Source organism: Canis lupus, chromosome 31 (assembly GCF_003254725.2).
Source record: "Canis lupus dingo isolate Sandy chromosome 31, ASM325472v2, whole genome shotgun sequence".
Taxonomy (NCBI): domain Eukaryota; kingdom Metazoa; phylum Chordata; class Mammalia; order Carnivora; family Canidae; genus Canis; species Canis lupus.
This window is the reverse complement of record NC_064273.1, coordinates 4302748-4316673: the sequence shown is the minus strand read 5'-3', so window position 1 is coordinate 4316673 and position 13926 is coordinate 4302748. Positions and strand designations below refer to the sequence as shown.

The 13926-nt window shown below is 34.0% G+C and overlaps 2 pseudogenes; both read left to right on the top strand.

The window, feature by feature from the left end:
* The first annotated feature begins 1346 nt into the window (after window positions 1-1346).
* On the top strand, window positions 1347-1773 carry LOC112661706 (60S ribosomal protein L26-like; annotated as a pseudogene).
* Window positions 1774-12477: 10704 nt separating this feature from the next.
* The window catches only part of LOC112661832 (40S ribosomal protein S3a-like), a 34984-nt pseudogene continuing 33535 nt past the window's right edge, over window positions 12478-13926 (top strand).

Here is a 13926-nt window from a genome sequence, read left to right as displayed (position 1 = left end):
GAGTAAATTCATCAATATTCCAGGAAATATCAAGCACCAATAGTGCAAGAATATAAGATTTTTCTATTTTTGCCCTCTAATTTACCACTGCCTCTCTCAGGCATACTTAATCCCTCTCCACAGTCCTTCAGAATAATGAGATTTAAGAGCTTAGTGGGGAACAACAGGAAACCAAGTAAGTCCTGCTATCAACAAGGCACATGGCCCATCAGTTGCTTATCCTTTTCAAGTGGCTCAGAAGCACAGTTCAGATATGAAGCCACATTTTATGAATTCCTGAGACTTACCTCATCTCCACAGGGCATGCAGTTGTCAGTGTTCCTGAAAAGGCCTGTTTTAAGGTGAGATTTGAAAAGTGGCTGGGCTGAAATCAATGTTGGCCTATGGAAAAATAAATACCATAATTAACATTAACATTAAAATCTTGTACATAAAATTATAAGAACTACTACTGTTCTTAAGTTACAACCACTTAGAGTTTATTTCAGTTGTAGAAAATCTAATATTTTAGGAATAAATGAATTTAGGTTCTTAGGGAAATAGTTAATAAATAAAAAGATGAACAAGAAACTACCTGGAAATGAAATGGAAAACAAAACAAAACAACAGTGTCAGCATAGTCTCATTATAGCAAGGTTTCACAGGTGAACTATTCCAGATAGAAGATAAAACATAATAGATTAGTCATGCAAATGACTATTATTAATGTGAATTATTAATAAAACACATTTTAGCATATACATACACAAATATCAAGGTAATTTATATTAAGGTAACTTAGGCAGCCTCCCTTTAGCACTTCAACAAAGTAATAAATCTATTATATATCCAATATTTCTCTCTGTTTTTCTCTCCATCATTCTGTCTCTCTTTCTCTCTAAGTAATACAATTGACTGCTTTGGTTGAGAACTTTTAATATTTCTGTATTTAATATCTATCTTATTTTGGTAAATAATTTCTTCTAATTAAATCAACATGCTTGTGTACTGCTATCTTCTTGTTAAACAATTCTTGTGGTTTTAAGATATATGGATTGCAATCAAACATACAAAAAGAAAAAAAAAACGCTCAGTGCAATTAATTATTACCACTCCTTTGAGTGGCAAATATTAAAAAGATGGACCATACCAAGTGTTGGAGGAAATGTAGAAGAACAAAATTTTTGGTACTTCGAAAAGTTTTTAAAACTTAAATGACTTGATAGAGACTCAACAATAAAGAAAGAGAGTAAAAAGAAAATAGGAAATATAAGAGGGGATAGATATTATCATAGACCTTAAAGACATTAAAAGAATAAAGCAAGCTCTTCCCTTTTGCAGCCATCGCTGAAGAACCAGTGGCCAAAATGATGTTTAATCCCTTTGTCACTTCTGACAGCACGAACTGTAAAAGATATTTAAGTCTTTCCAATATCACGGGAAGATTGTCTTCCTCTCTTTCTGAATAGCTGAGATAGAAGTACAATGTTGGATCTATGCCTATCCAAAAGGAAGATGAAGTATAGGTTGTATGAGGACACTACAAATCAGCAAACTGGTAGAGTACCCCGGGTTTATAGGAAAAAAATACATCTTCTACATTGAACAAGCACAGGAGAGACGGCAGTTGGCACAACTGCCCGCGTGGGCGTTCATCCTGGCAAGGTGGTTATCACTAGACTAAAACTGGACAAAGACCACAAAATGTTCCTTGAACATAAAGCCAAATCTTGCAAAGTAGGAAAGGAAAAGGGCAAATAGAAGGAAGAAACAATTGAGAAGATGCAGGAATAATCTTATATATGACTTTAAATAAAAAACGTAAAAAATGAAAAAAAAGGATAAAGTGAAAAATATTATAAACACCTTTTTGCAAATAAGTTCAATAACCTGACTAGGATAGATAATTCCTAGTAAACACCCAAAATTAAAGAAATAGAACGTCTGAAGAGACAGATTTTTTTTTAAGTCATAAATTATTCCCACAAAGAAAATATCAGGACCAAGATGGTTAAAACTGTATCAAATTTTTAAGAAATGGAATAGATTTTCCAAAAATAGATGAGGGAGGAACAAAGTTTATTATAAGGAATATATTTGTATCCTTTTTATGTATAGAGAATTAAGAATAAACATCTGAAATGATGAAAATGTTTCTCCTTAAATTTTTTTCATGATTTCAGAAGTATGTGTTTTTCTAATATTCTAAGACACATTTAGAATCATCAACTGTGACCTACATTTTACTTTGGCATGTATTTTGTGCTTACCATTAGGTTAAGGAAGTGTTGAGAGATGTACATCTGATAGTTGCCCTTTGATAAGTATGGGCAGAATGTATGTTGTGAAAAGGAAAAGGAACTAATAACTGGCTATAATGAAATATTTCATTCTATTATTGGTGGTTATTAGATTAGTTATCATGAGAGGTTTAACATTTTCTAGAAGGCTGAGGCAGCCCATAGATATCTCTTCAATGAAATCTTATAGCAAATAACTAAATTAACTTCATTCAAACTATATTTATTCAACAACTTTTGTATGACCAATTCTTATTGGGAACTGAAGATATCCAAAAAAAAAAAAAAAAAAGAAAGAAAGAAAAAAAACGTAGATTCATCTCCTACTCCCAGTATCACATATGTTGTTTAAAAGAGGATTAAGATATACTTTAAAAATTTCAATAAATACTATAGCATGCAACTACATGGAAAAAGCAAGCCACCTCATCTGGAAAAAACCAAGTCAATATTCAATTCATGAGCAAATCCTGATGAAAACACAATTGATTAATGATTTTGACTTTTAATAATTGTTCTAAAATATTTTTGACATTTGAAAAAATATTGAGTACCTCTCATAAACATCTTGCATAACTTTACTTAGAAAGCATTGTTAATTTCTCATGATATTAATGATCTCTGTTAGCAATGTTTTTAATGACAAAATAGTAACAAAAATGAGGAGTAACTTAGTTCCTTATTTTTAGCTTAATATTCTGATTGTTTTCAATTTTCCACTACTAGAAATAATACTATAATTTATAGGTTATGTATAAACTCTTCTGTACTTCCCATTTCTTTGTGGTTATATTCCAGAATAGGATTAGAAATATTACCAAAATTTAAAATTAGCAGGATAAAGGGTATAACACATTTGGAGGTTCTATGAATTTTGTTAAAATGATTTTTTTTCCTAGTAACTTAACCAATTTATAATCCCATCATCGAATTAGTTGCATTCTTACCAACATTAAGAATTTTTACTTAAAGGATGCCCGGGTGGTTCAGTGGTTAAGCGTCTGCCTTTCGGCTCAGGGTGTGATCCTGGAGTCCTGGGATCAAGTCCCACATTGGGCTGCCTGCATGGAGGCTCTGCCTCTCTCTCGATCTGTCTCTCATGAATAAAAAAATAAAAATCTTTAAAAAAAGAATTTTCACTTAAAATACTACCATATAGTTTATAGAATCTAAAAATACATACAATAAAGGCAAAATAGAATATTAATAATAAGGTAAAATTTTATTACAATAATGTGTTAACCTATCAACAACGGAGACATTACTTTAAATTTAGACCATGGAAGCTTCTGTGGAAAAGTTGAAACTTGGTAAGACTTAACAATCTCATAGGATTTTCACTGTAAAACATTAAAGAGTGAGAATATATGATTTAAAAAAAGCAGTAATTTTTAACATACTGATTAATATATAGCAAATTTTTAGAGGTATTTGAATGTAAAGGTTAATGGCACAGATTCTGGACAGAAATGCTCTCTTCAAATCCAACAGTCAGTTGAGTATCTCTTGATTTGGGCTCAGGTCATGGTCTCAGAGTTGGGTGGATCAAGCCCCGAGTTGGGCTCTACACTCAGCGTGGAGTCTGCTTGTATTTTCTTTCCCTCTCCCTCTGCTCCCCTCCTTCACCCCCACAGCTCTCTCTCTCTCTCTCTCTCTCTCTCTATATATATATATATATATATATATCCTTCCCTAAAACAATAAACTTTAAAATGTTGAAAGTTTGGGGTGCCTGGGTGGCTCAGTCAGCTAAGCATCCAACTCTTGACTTCAGGTCAGGTCCTGATCTCAAGGTCATGATATCAGGATGGTAATACTGGGCCTTGAGTCCCACTCCTCACTTAGTGGGGAGTTTTCTGGAAATTCTCTTACTCCCTTTGTCCATTACTCCTCCCATGCCCACATGTGAGCTCTCTCTCTCGCTCTCTCTCTCTCAAATAAATAAATAAATCCTTAGAACTAAAATAAAATGTAAAAGTGTAGGGGGTGCCTGGCTGGCTCAGGTGGTAGAGCATTTGCCTCTTGCTCACAGCATCACAGGGTTGTGAGTTCAAGCCCGGTGTTTGGCAGAGAGATTACTTAAAGAGGAAAAAAAAAAAAAAAACTTTAAAATGTCAAAGTTCAAACACCTTAATGAATGCTATTGATTCTGAGATGTTATTGCCGAAAACTTCTCCAAATTCTATACCTATCTGTAAAAAAGCACTTAAGAATTACTTTGATGTTCTTCAGGCACCCTCTTTTTTTTTCTCTCTTTAAACAGATCTTTTGGGCAGCCTGGGTGGTTCAGTGGTTTAGTGCCACCTTCAGCCCAGGGCATGATCCTGGAGACCCAGGATCGAGTCCCAGGTCAGGCTCTCTTCATGGAGCCTGCTTCTACCTCTGCCTGTGTCTCTGCCTCTCTCTCTCTCTGTCTCTCATGGATAAATAAATAAAATCTAAAAAAAAAAAAAAAAAAAAAAAAAAAGCTAAAAGGTCTTTCATAAAGGAGAAAAACTAAAATTACATCTTCACAAGAGTATAATGAGATAACTGAACACTCCTGAACACTCCCACCAGGGTGCTATCAGAGAAAGCGCAGAGTCTAGTCTTTGACCATTACTTAGAGATTACAAGTACAACCCTAGTGTGGTATCACTAGAGAATACACACTAAGCCAGAAAGCCAATTCCTGCCAAGTGGCAATGAAAAGATCTATTGCCTTGAGTATAGCAGAGGCCAAACAGTGAATCTAGGCATCTATGTCTACCTGGAAATATCAAAATAGTTTCACTTTCCTCCAGGTGAACTTGTGTCAAATAGCTAGCTAATACAAAAAGTTTAGAAAAGACCCAGTCTTCTGATACCCAAAATGTGCTAGATTCAGTGAGAAATAACCTGTTATATCAAGAAACAAGATCTCAAAATGAATGCAAAAGATAATCAATAGATGCCATCATCAAGATGACAATAATGGCAGAATTATGTGACCATTATTTTAAACCAGTCACAACGAAAGTGTTTCAATGAGTAATTATGAACATCTTTGAAACAAATATAAAAATAGAAAACTTCAGCAAAGAAATAAAAGGAAGTAATCAATAAGCAGGAATACAGAAAAATAGAAATCAACCAATGTGAGCAATAGAGAAAAATGAATTTTAAAAAACAGACTAGAATCCCATGCAATTACAGCAACAACAAAAAATAACATTCATGCCATTAGAGAAAAAGATAGTGGGGATAAAAATAAATGAATGTATTTGAGGAAATAATGGTTAAGAACTTCCCATTTTGACAAAAGACATAAAGCTATAGATTCAAGAAGCTATACAGGTTGATTACATTGGACTGCTTCCATCACAGAAGGGGCAGCATCTTGTTCTTACTGAACACTTTTTTTCCCACATACAATGCTTCTACAAAACCTACTATCTGTGGATTTGCAGAATTCCTTATCCATTATTATGGTATTCCACTCAACATTGCTTCTGATCAGGAAACTGTTCAGAGAAAATGAAGTGCAGCAAGGGGCCAATGCTCATGAAACTGGTTGGTCTTATGATGTTCCCCACCATCCTGAAGCAGCTGACTCCATAGACGTGTGGAATGGCCTCTTTGGGGTTCAATTATAGTACCAGATAGACGGCAACATCTTGCAAGGCTGGGGCAAGGTTCTCCAGGAGATGGTAAATGTTCCGAATAAGCTTCTGATATACAGCACTGTTTCTCCAATATTCAAGATTCACAGGAGACAAGGAGTAGAAATGGGAGTGGCATTACTTGTCTTACGCTAGGAATGCCCTAGGAAAAATCTTTCTTTCTGTTTTCATGACTTATACTCTGCTAGCCTAGACATCTTAGTTTCAAATGGAAGGCTAATTATAGTAGGAGACATAGTAATTCTATTGAACTGGAAGGTAAGACTGCTATCTGGTCACTTTGGGTTCCTTGTAACTCTGAATCAACAAGCAAAGGAGAGAGTTACTAATGCTGGCTGGGGTGTGCGATATTGACTAACACTGGAAAAATGAACTGCAACCCCACAGTGGAGGTAACAAAGGTCATACAGAGGTACAGGAGATCCCTTAGGCTCCCCATTAGTATCACCATGTCCTGTGATGAAAGTTAATGGAAAAATAGAGTAATCCAATTTAGGCAGAACTACTTATGTCCCATACCCTTTAAGAATGAAGGTTTAGGTCATGTCACGAGGTAAAGAACCACTACTCTATAGTATATAAATATTTAGTAAAAATATATTGTTAAATTTATTGTTAGGTATTCAATTTTACTTAACATCATGACATTAAATGATGTTAATTTTACTTCATAGTTAAATATTGCAAAATTTGCTTTAAATATTGTTAAATATCATTAATTTTACTTCATAACATTTAGTAATCCTGTAATCTTACAGGACATCAAGGGAGAGTGAAAAATCACCCAAGGACTTCTCATTCATTTCTGTTGAAAGGCTTAGTGTGTTTTGCTTATACACAGGATTGTTGTATCATGTTAGGTGAAAGTATGACCTTGTTATTGTATTTATTTGTAGATTAGGTATTCTTTAAAGAAATGTATATGGGTGCCAAATTGATAAGAGATAAACTTGGAATAATTAATTTTGTGTGTCAACACGGTTACAGCATAGTACTAAGATATTTGGTCAAACAACAGTCTAAATGTTTGTATGAAGGAAGGTATTTTTAAAATTAGATTAACATTTAAATAATTAGACTTTGAGTTAAGCAGATTACTCTTCGTAATATGAGTGGTTCTCATCCAATCAATGGAAAGCCTTAGAGAAAAAAGACTAAGGTGCCCCAAGGGAGTGGGAATTCTGCCTTTAGACTGCTTTGGGATTTGAGCTGCAATATCAATTCTTCTCTGGCTCTCCAGCCTTCTGGATATGCCATTGTTTTGTTTCTCTGGAAAACCCTGACTAATACATCATACAAGTAGAATCACACAGAATTTGTTCGTTTATGATTGTCTTATTTCTCTTAGTGTAACTTTTTTAAGGTTTATCCAGTTGTAGCATGTACCAAAAATTCTTTCTTTTTAAGGCTGAATGATATCCCATTGCATGTGTATAACATATTGTATATCTATTCCAACCATCAGTGAATGAAAGCAACTTGGGGTGCTTCCATCTTTTTTGGTTAATGTGAATAATGCTGCTCTAAAGATGGGTACATAAATATCTGTTTGAATCTCTAATTTCAATTCCTTTGGGTATACTCAGATAAAGAATTGCTGAATCGGGGATCCCTGGGTGGCGCAGCGGTTTGGCGCCTGCCTTTGGCCCAGGGCGTGATCCTGGAGACCCGGGATCGAATCCCACATCGGGCTCCCGGTGCATGGAGCCTGCTTCTCCCTCTGCCTGTGTCTCTGCCTCTCTCTCTCTCTCTCTCTCTCTCTCTCTCTCTGTATCTGCCATAAATAAATAAAATATTAAAAAAATAAAAAAAAATAAAAAAAATAGAAAGGGAAGGGAAAATCTTTAAAAAAAAAAAAAAGAATTGCTGAATCACATGGTATAACTTCAGTTTTAACGTTTTGAGGAATTAATTGCTATATTGTTTTCCCTAGTAATTGCACTACTTTACCTTCCTATAAACAATACACAAAACTTGCTATTTCTCCACATTCTAGTCAACACTTACTTTCTGTTTTTTGTTTTGTTTTGTGTTTTAATAATAACCATCCTAATGCATGGTAAGTGGTATCTTTTTGTGCTTTTGATTTGTGTTTCCCTAATGATTAATTATTTTGAGCATCATTTCATATGCTTTTGGCCATTTGTAGTTTTTCATTTATTTATTTATTTATTTATTTATTTATTTATTTATTTTTTAAAGATTTTATTTATTTATTCATGAGAGACAAAGAGACAGAGAGAGAGGCAGAGACACAGGCAGAGAGAGAAGCAAGCTTCATGCAGGGAACCCGATGTGGGACTTGATCCCAGGACTCCAGGAACACACCCTGGGCCAAAGGCAGGCGCTAAACCGTTGAGCCACCCAGGGATCCCCTAGTTTTTCTTTTAGAAACATCTATTTAGATGCTTAGCTCATTTTAAAATGGGGATTTGGGTTTGTTTTCTTTTTCTTTTCTTTCTTTTTTTTTTCTTTTTTCTTTGTCGTCATAAGCGTTCTTTTATATTCTAGGCATTAATCTTTATCATATATATTATTTGCAAATTTTTTTCTCTTCCATAGGTTGCCTTTTCACTCTGTTGATAATGTACAATTATGCACAAAAGTTTTTACTTTTGACATAGCCCAATTTATTTTTATTTTTGTTGCCTGTGCTTTTGGTGTCATAGCCAAGAAATCATCACCATGTCTAATGTCATGATGGTATCCTGCATATTTTCTTCTAAGAGTTTTATGGTATTAAAATCATATATCCAACAAAATGCTAGGATCTAGAATATATAAGAAACACTTCAAACTCAACAATGAAAATAAAAACTAATTAGAAAATTGGCAGAAGATGTGAAAAGACATTTAATAAAAGAATACAATAGAAAATAAGCACCTGGAAAGATGTGCAACTTTATTAACTGTTAGGGAAATGCAAATTAAACCACAATGAAATATCATCCTATGCTTATCAGAATAGCTAAAATAAAAAATAGTGAAAGCACTTAATGCAAGAGAGAATGTGGACAACTGGATCACCCATACATTTCTGGCAGGAATGTAAAATAATATAACCATTCTGGAAAATAGTTTGGCTTTTTTTTTTTTTTAAACTAAACATGCAACTATCATACAGTCCCACAGTTACACTCCTGGGCATTTATCCCAGGGAAATGAAATTCATGTTTCCATCTAAACCTGTACAAGAATATTTATTGCAGTATTATTCTTAAAAGCCAAAAGCTGGAAGCAACCCAGATGTTCTCCAAGTGGTGAATGGCTAAGCAAACTTTGTTATATCCATAACAGGGAATACCACTCAGAAAGAAATAAGAACAGGCTACTGATACATTTATAAACCTGATGGATCTCCAGAGAATTCTGCTCAATGAAAGAAGCCAATCCCTAAATGCTTCATTTTATATGATTACTTTTATATAATATTCTCAATCTGAAAAAAAAATTTAGAAATGGAAAACTTATTAGTGGTTGCCAGAATTTAAGGAATGGGAGGTGATGTGAGAGAAGACTATGGTTATAAAGAGTGATATAAAAGATCCTTGAGATGATGAAAATATTTTCCATCTTAATTTATCCCAATATTATTACCTGGTTGTGATACTGTACTATAATCTTGCAAGATAATACTATTGGGGAAACAGGTACAGGTTACAAGGGATTTCTCTATATTATTTTTTAATTGCATGATAACCTATTATCTCAAGACATTATCTCAAACAGTTTAGAGAATGGCTTCATATTTACAATACAAGGTAAGATGTTATCTATTAAAAACTATAATAGTAGAAATATTTTTTAAAACATGAAAGTAAGATCAGTTGAGTGTCCTTAATTTACTTGTTTTATATAAGAAGATGAAAAAATAAAATGCCATATGGTTAAAAACCTAAATTTCTTTGTTGTGGAAATGACCTATAATAAAGAACAAAATATCAGAATTTCAAATTAGTTACAAATGTCATTCCTTCATTTGATGACTACAACATGAATATGCTGTTAAATGATATTAAAAGAATCTTGAAATAGGAGACTTTAAAAACTAGAGTAAAACCAAACTAAATAAATTTGAAGATTAATCTATTTTCCCATATTTTAACAATATTTATAAGACATAAAATTATATTTATGTCCATAAAACAATCTTAAATTTAATTTAAAATTTATATTCAGAAACCACTAAAATATGCTTGACATCACTACTCTAAACGTATGTATATTCCATAAAAGGATATCAGATATTAAATAACAGAAATAATTTTTGTATCTAAGTGGAGGTATCTTTTTAAATCTCTATTTTGTAAATATCCTCAAAATTCTAGGTATCTTCCAATCTAATATTTTATGAAGTGACATTAAGGGAAGCCCAGGTGGCTCAGCGGTTTAGCACCACCTTCAGCCCAGGGCGTCATCCTGGAGACCTGGGATGGAGTCCCACATCAGGCTTCCTGCATGGAGCTTCTCCCTCTGCCTGTGTCTCTACCTCTTTCTCATTAATAAGTAAATAAAGTTATTTTCTGAATTCTAGAGATGATCTTGATGATATTCATAACTTAAGAGAGGAACAGTGAATACTGAAGTTCCTGTTCTCTGGGAATCATCTAAGATAGAAATTTCTAATCTCTTCTTCCTTCCTCTGTAATAAACCATAACTATTCAAAACATCAAACAAAACCAATTCAAACTAAAACAAAAACAAAAAAACAATTCTCTACACAGGCTCATACATTGTCCTCCAATTTTCCTTATGCAGCATTTTTTTTCTTTTCTATTTTCTCTTTCTCTCTCCCTCCCTCCCTCCCTCTCTCTTTCTTTCTCATATTGTTGCTTGTTAAGGTGAGCTTTATTTATTTATTTTTCTTAGTTTTTATTTATTTATTTTAGAGAGAGTGCAAGTTGGGGGAGGAGGAGAGGAAGAGGGAGAGAGAATCTCAAGGTAACTCTCCGTTGAGCACAGAGCTCCCCAGAACCCGGTGTGGAGTTCAATGCAGGGGCTCCATGTGGGGTTTGATCCCATGTATCTGAAATCATGACCTGAGCCAAAATCGAGAGTTAGAGGCTTAACCAACTGAGACTCCCAGGCGCTCCAAAAAGGCGAGTTTTAAATCAAAAATAACTATGCCCTTATGAGGAGAAATATAAAGACACACAAAACATAAAAAAAACTAAGGCAGGCAGAGATTAGAATGATGCCTTTATAAACCAAGGAATGCCAGATTTCCAGAATTCATCAGAAGCTGAGGATGACGCCCGAAAGTAACCTCCCTTAGAACCTTTAGAAAGGGCATGGCTCCACCAACACTTTAATTTCAGACTTACAGCCTCCTGAAAGCTAAGAGAATAAATTTGCGCTGTTTTAAGCCAGCAATTTGTTATAGCAGCTCTAGGAAAACTAATATACATATTTTCCACATCTTTCAAGTTATTTATTATCTCAAGTCTCTCACAACACACCTTAGCCCCATTATTTTCACATAAATACATATTTTACTATCTGAAATAAAAATTCAGAACTTAACCAAAGAAAGTTAAGTCCTGCTTGGATTGCTTTTGGAGAGGTAGGAAGTAAAAATGGAAACCTTATTTTGTAGATCTGGCTCTTAATATGTCAGGGATGTCCAATTCAGTAATTGCCAAGGAAAAATTATAAGTCAAATAAAAGTGTGCAATACTGTACTATGAAACAAACTTTCAGAAATCACTGCCAACACATATTATTGTTGAACCTACAGACATTTCAGCTTCTAATATGCTAACAGTACTGTGTTTCCTAGTCTAGAAATGGACCCAGGCTGAAATCTGGACCTACTGAGACTGGAAAGCCAATTACATTACCTTTGATTCACTCAGTCTTTCAGTAATTTCTCAGGATTGAACAGATCTGGTGATCTGTTACTTGCACTTGGAAATGGGCAAACAAGTTGTCATTTCTTTTTTGTTTTTAAATCATTCATTCATTCATTCATTCATTCATGAGAGACACAGAGAGAGAAAGAGAGAGGCAGAGACACAGGCAGAGCGAGAAGCAGACTCCATGTAGGGAGCCTGATGTGGGATTTGATCCCGGGTCTCCAGAATCAGGCCCTGGGCTGAAGGCCACACTAAACTGCTGAGCCAACCAGGCTGCCGTAAGTTTTCAAAATAGTGAGAAGAAACAGAAGACTGTCTAGTAATTCCCGAAAGGAGAAAAAGACATACTTCTTAATGGACATAACAAGATCCCCTCTCTGTTCAGGGATTATCAGAAGCACTGGACAAATTTATGGAGACTTGAAGGTCAGAGACAATGGTTTTTCTGACTGGTATGTTCTGCTTTTATGTAACAACGTCACCTGATAAATCTCATTTTTCACTTAGCCTTGTACCTTATTGTTTTTCTAGGTCCATAGAATTCTTTCTAATAGCCATCTTAAATCTTCAGGCAAACTATGTAAATCAAATTAAAAAATATAATAAGGTATAATATCTCCCTCAACTGTCTCATATTCTGAGACTCAGAAACACCAGCCTTATCATACTTGCAAATTAACATAAAAAATTAAAAATGCCAAATGAGTTCTGAGTTTAGAGTGCTCAATTCTAGCTGTCGAAGAAATTCTATAGAAGATGAGAATGCATCTGCTTTTAAGAAGAGGGATGGGGAGATAGAAATTTGCATGAAGAAGTTCATAGGGTAAAACTTTATGTTAGAGAAAAGATCTGTGTGGACACAAGAGGATCCGTGTGGATGAAAAGCTTATGCTTTCTCTATTACACTGGTGATATCCACTCTATTAGTTGATTAACAACTGGTGGCTTCTATATGCTTCACTTTAAGCATAAACAAAATGCAAATATTTAACTAAAATATATTTTTATTAATATGGATCAAGGTTTGCTTTTTTAAGCTTCTAAAATATCAACTTAACCAAGTGTTTAGTTATATAGCTATTCAACAGTTTGTTTTTTTATAGAACAAACATATGCCTTTTTAGAAACACAGAATTCTGTATTGGTACAAATACACTAACCCACTAAAAAACCTATTTTGCCAATAAACTGCAACACTGAAGTTAGCACTTTTTTCTTAGAAAGTATTTATAAATACCCCCTCAGTAATAGAATAGATAATATTATATATTAATATATGTTAATAAAATATGTATTTAGCTATATAGATATTTGTTTAGATATTTAAGTAAATAGATTTAGTTTATATAGGGAGGTAAACTAATATGTCATAAAAATCATGTGGTTATCTGGCAACACAAAGTTTATTATTAGGGTTATTGAGAAATCACAGAACCAAAGAACCAATGTTATAGGAGGCTTAAGCAGCACTCCAAGCAGCTACTGAATGTATTAGTGCCTTTAAAGAACTTGAAGGGGACATCCGGTTGGCTGAGCCCAAATCATGCGGCTATTCACAGCTCTGTGTGGGTAGGAAAAAGGATAAAGCTTTCCCAAAATGTATGCCAAGAAAGACAATCCCCAAATAAGACCTTCAATTAATCAGAAGTGAGCGCTTAACAGTCAAAAAGTAACTTTTTTTCCCCCAAAACAATGCTTATAAAATAAACAAACAGAAATGTATGCAACTTAATCAATTGGTTGCTAATTATAAGGCCAATGAGCTATTTAGCACTGTGCTAGTACCCTAGGAGCTGTACCATCGTTATAAAATTTTACATCTTACCTAAGCAATCCTGCAATTTTATTGACTATAAAAAAGTGACAGATATTTGCCTATGTGTATCTATCTATAAACTATTCAGCTACCTATCATTTATCATTGTCATCTCTATCCATTATCCATATAACAGAAACAGTAGGAATGCTCCAGCCTGACAGATATATACACAATAAGATCTAAATGCACCTGTAGGATTGTTTGAAAAAGTGTCTATTTGCTTAAATTACCAAGATGTCTGTGGATCAAAATATAAATATTTCTCTATGGAATATAATCCCTAATATGATTGAACATCTTCTTACCTCCTCAACTTTCAAAACACTCCTCC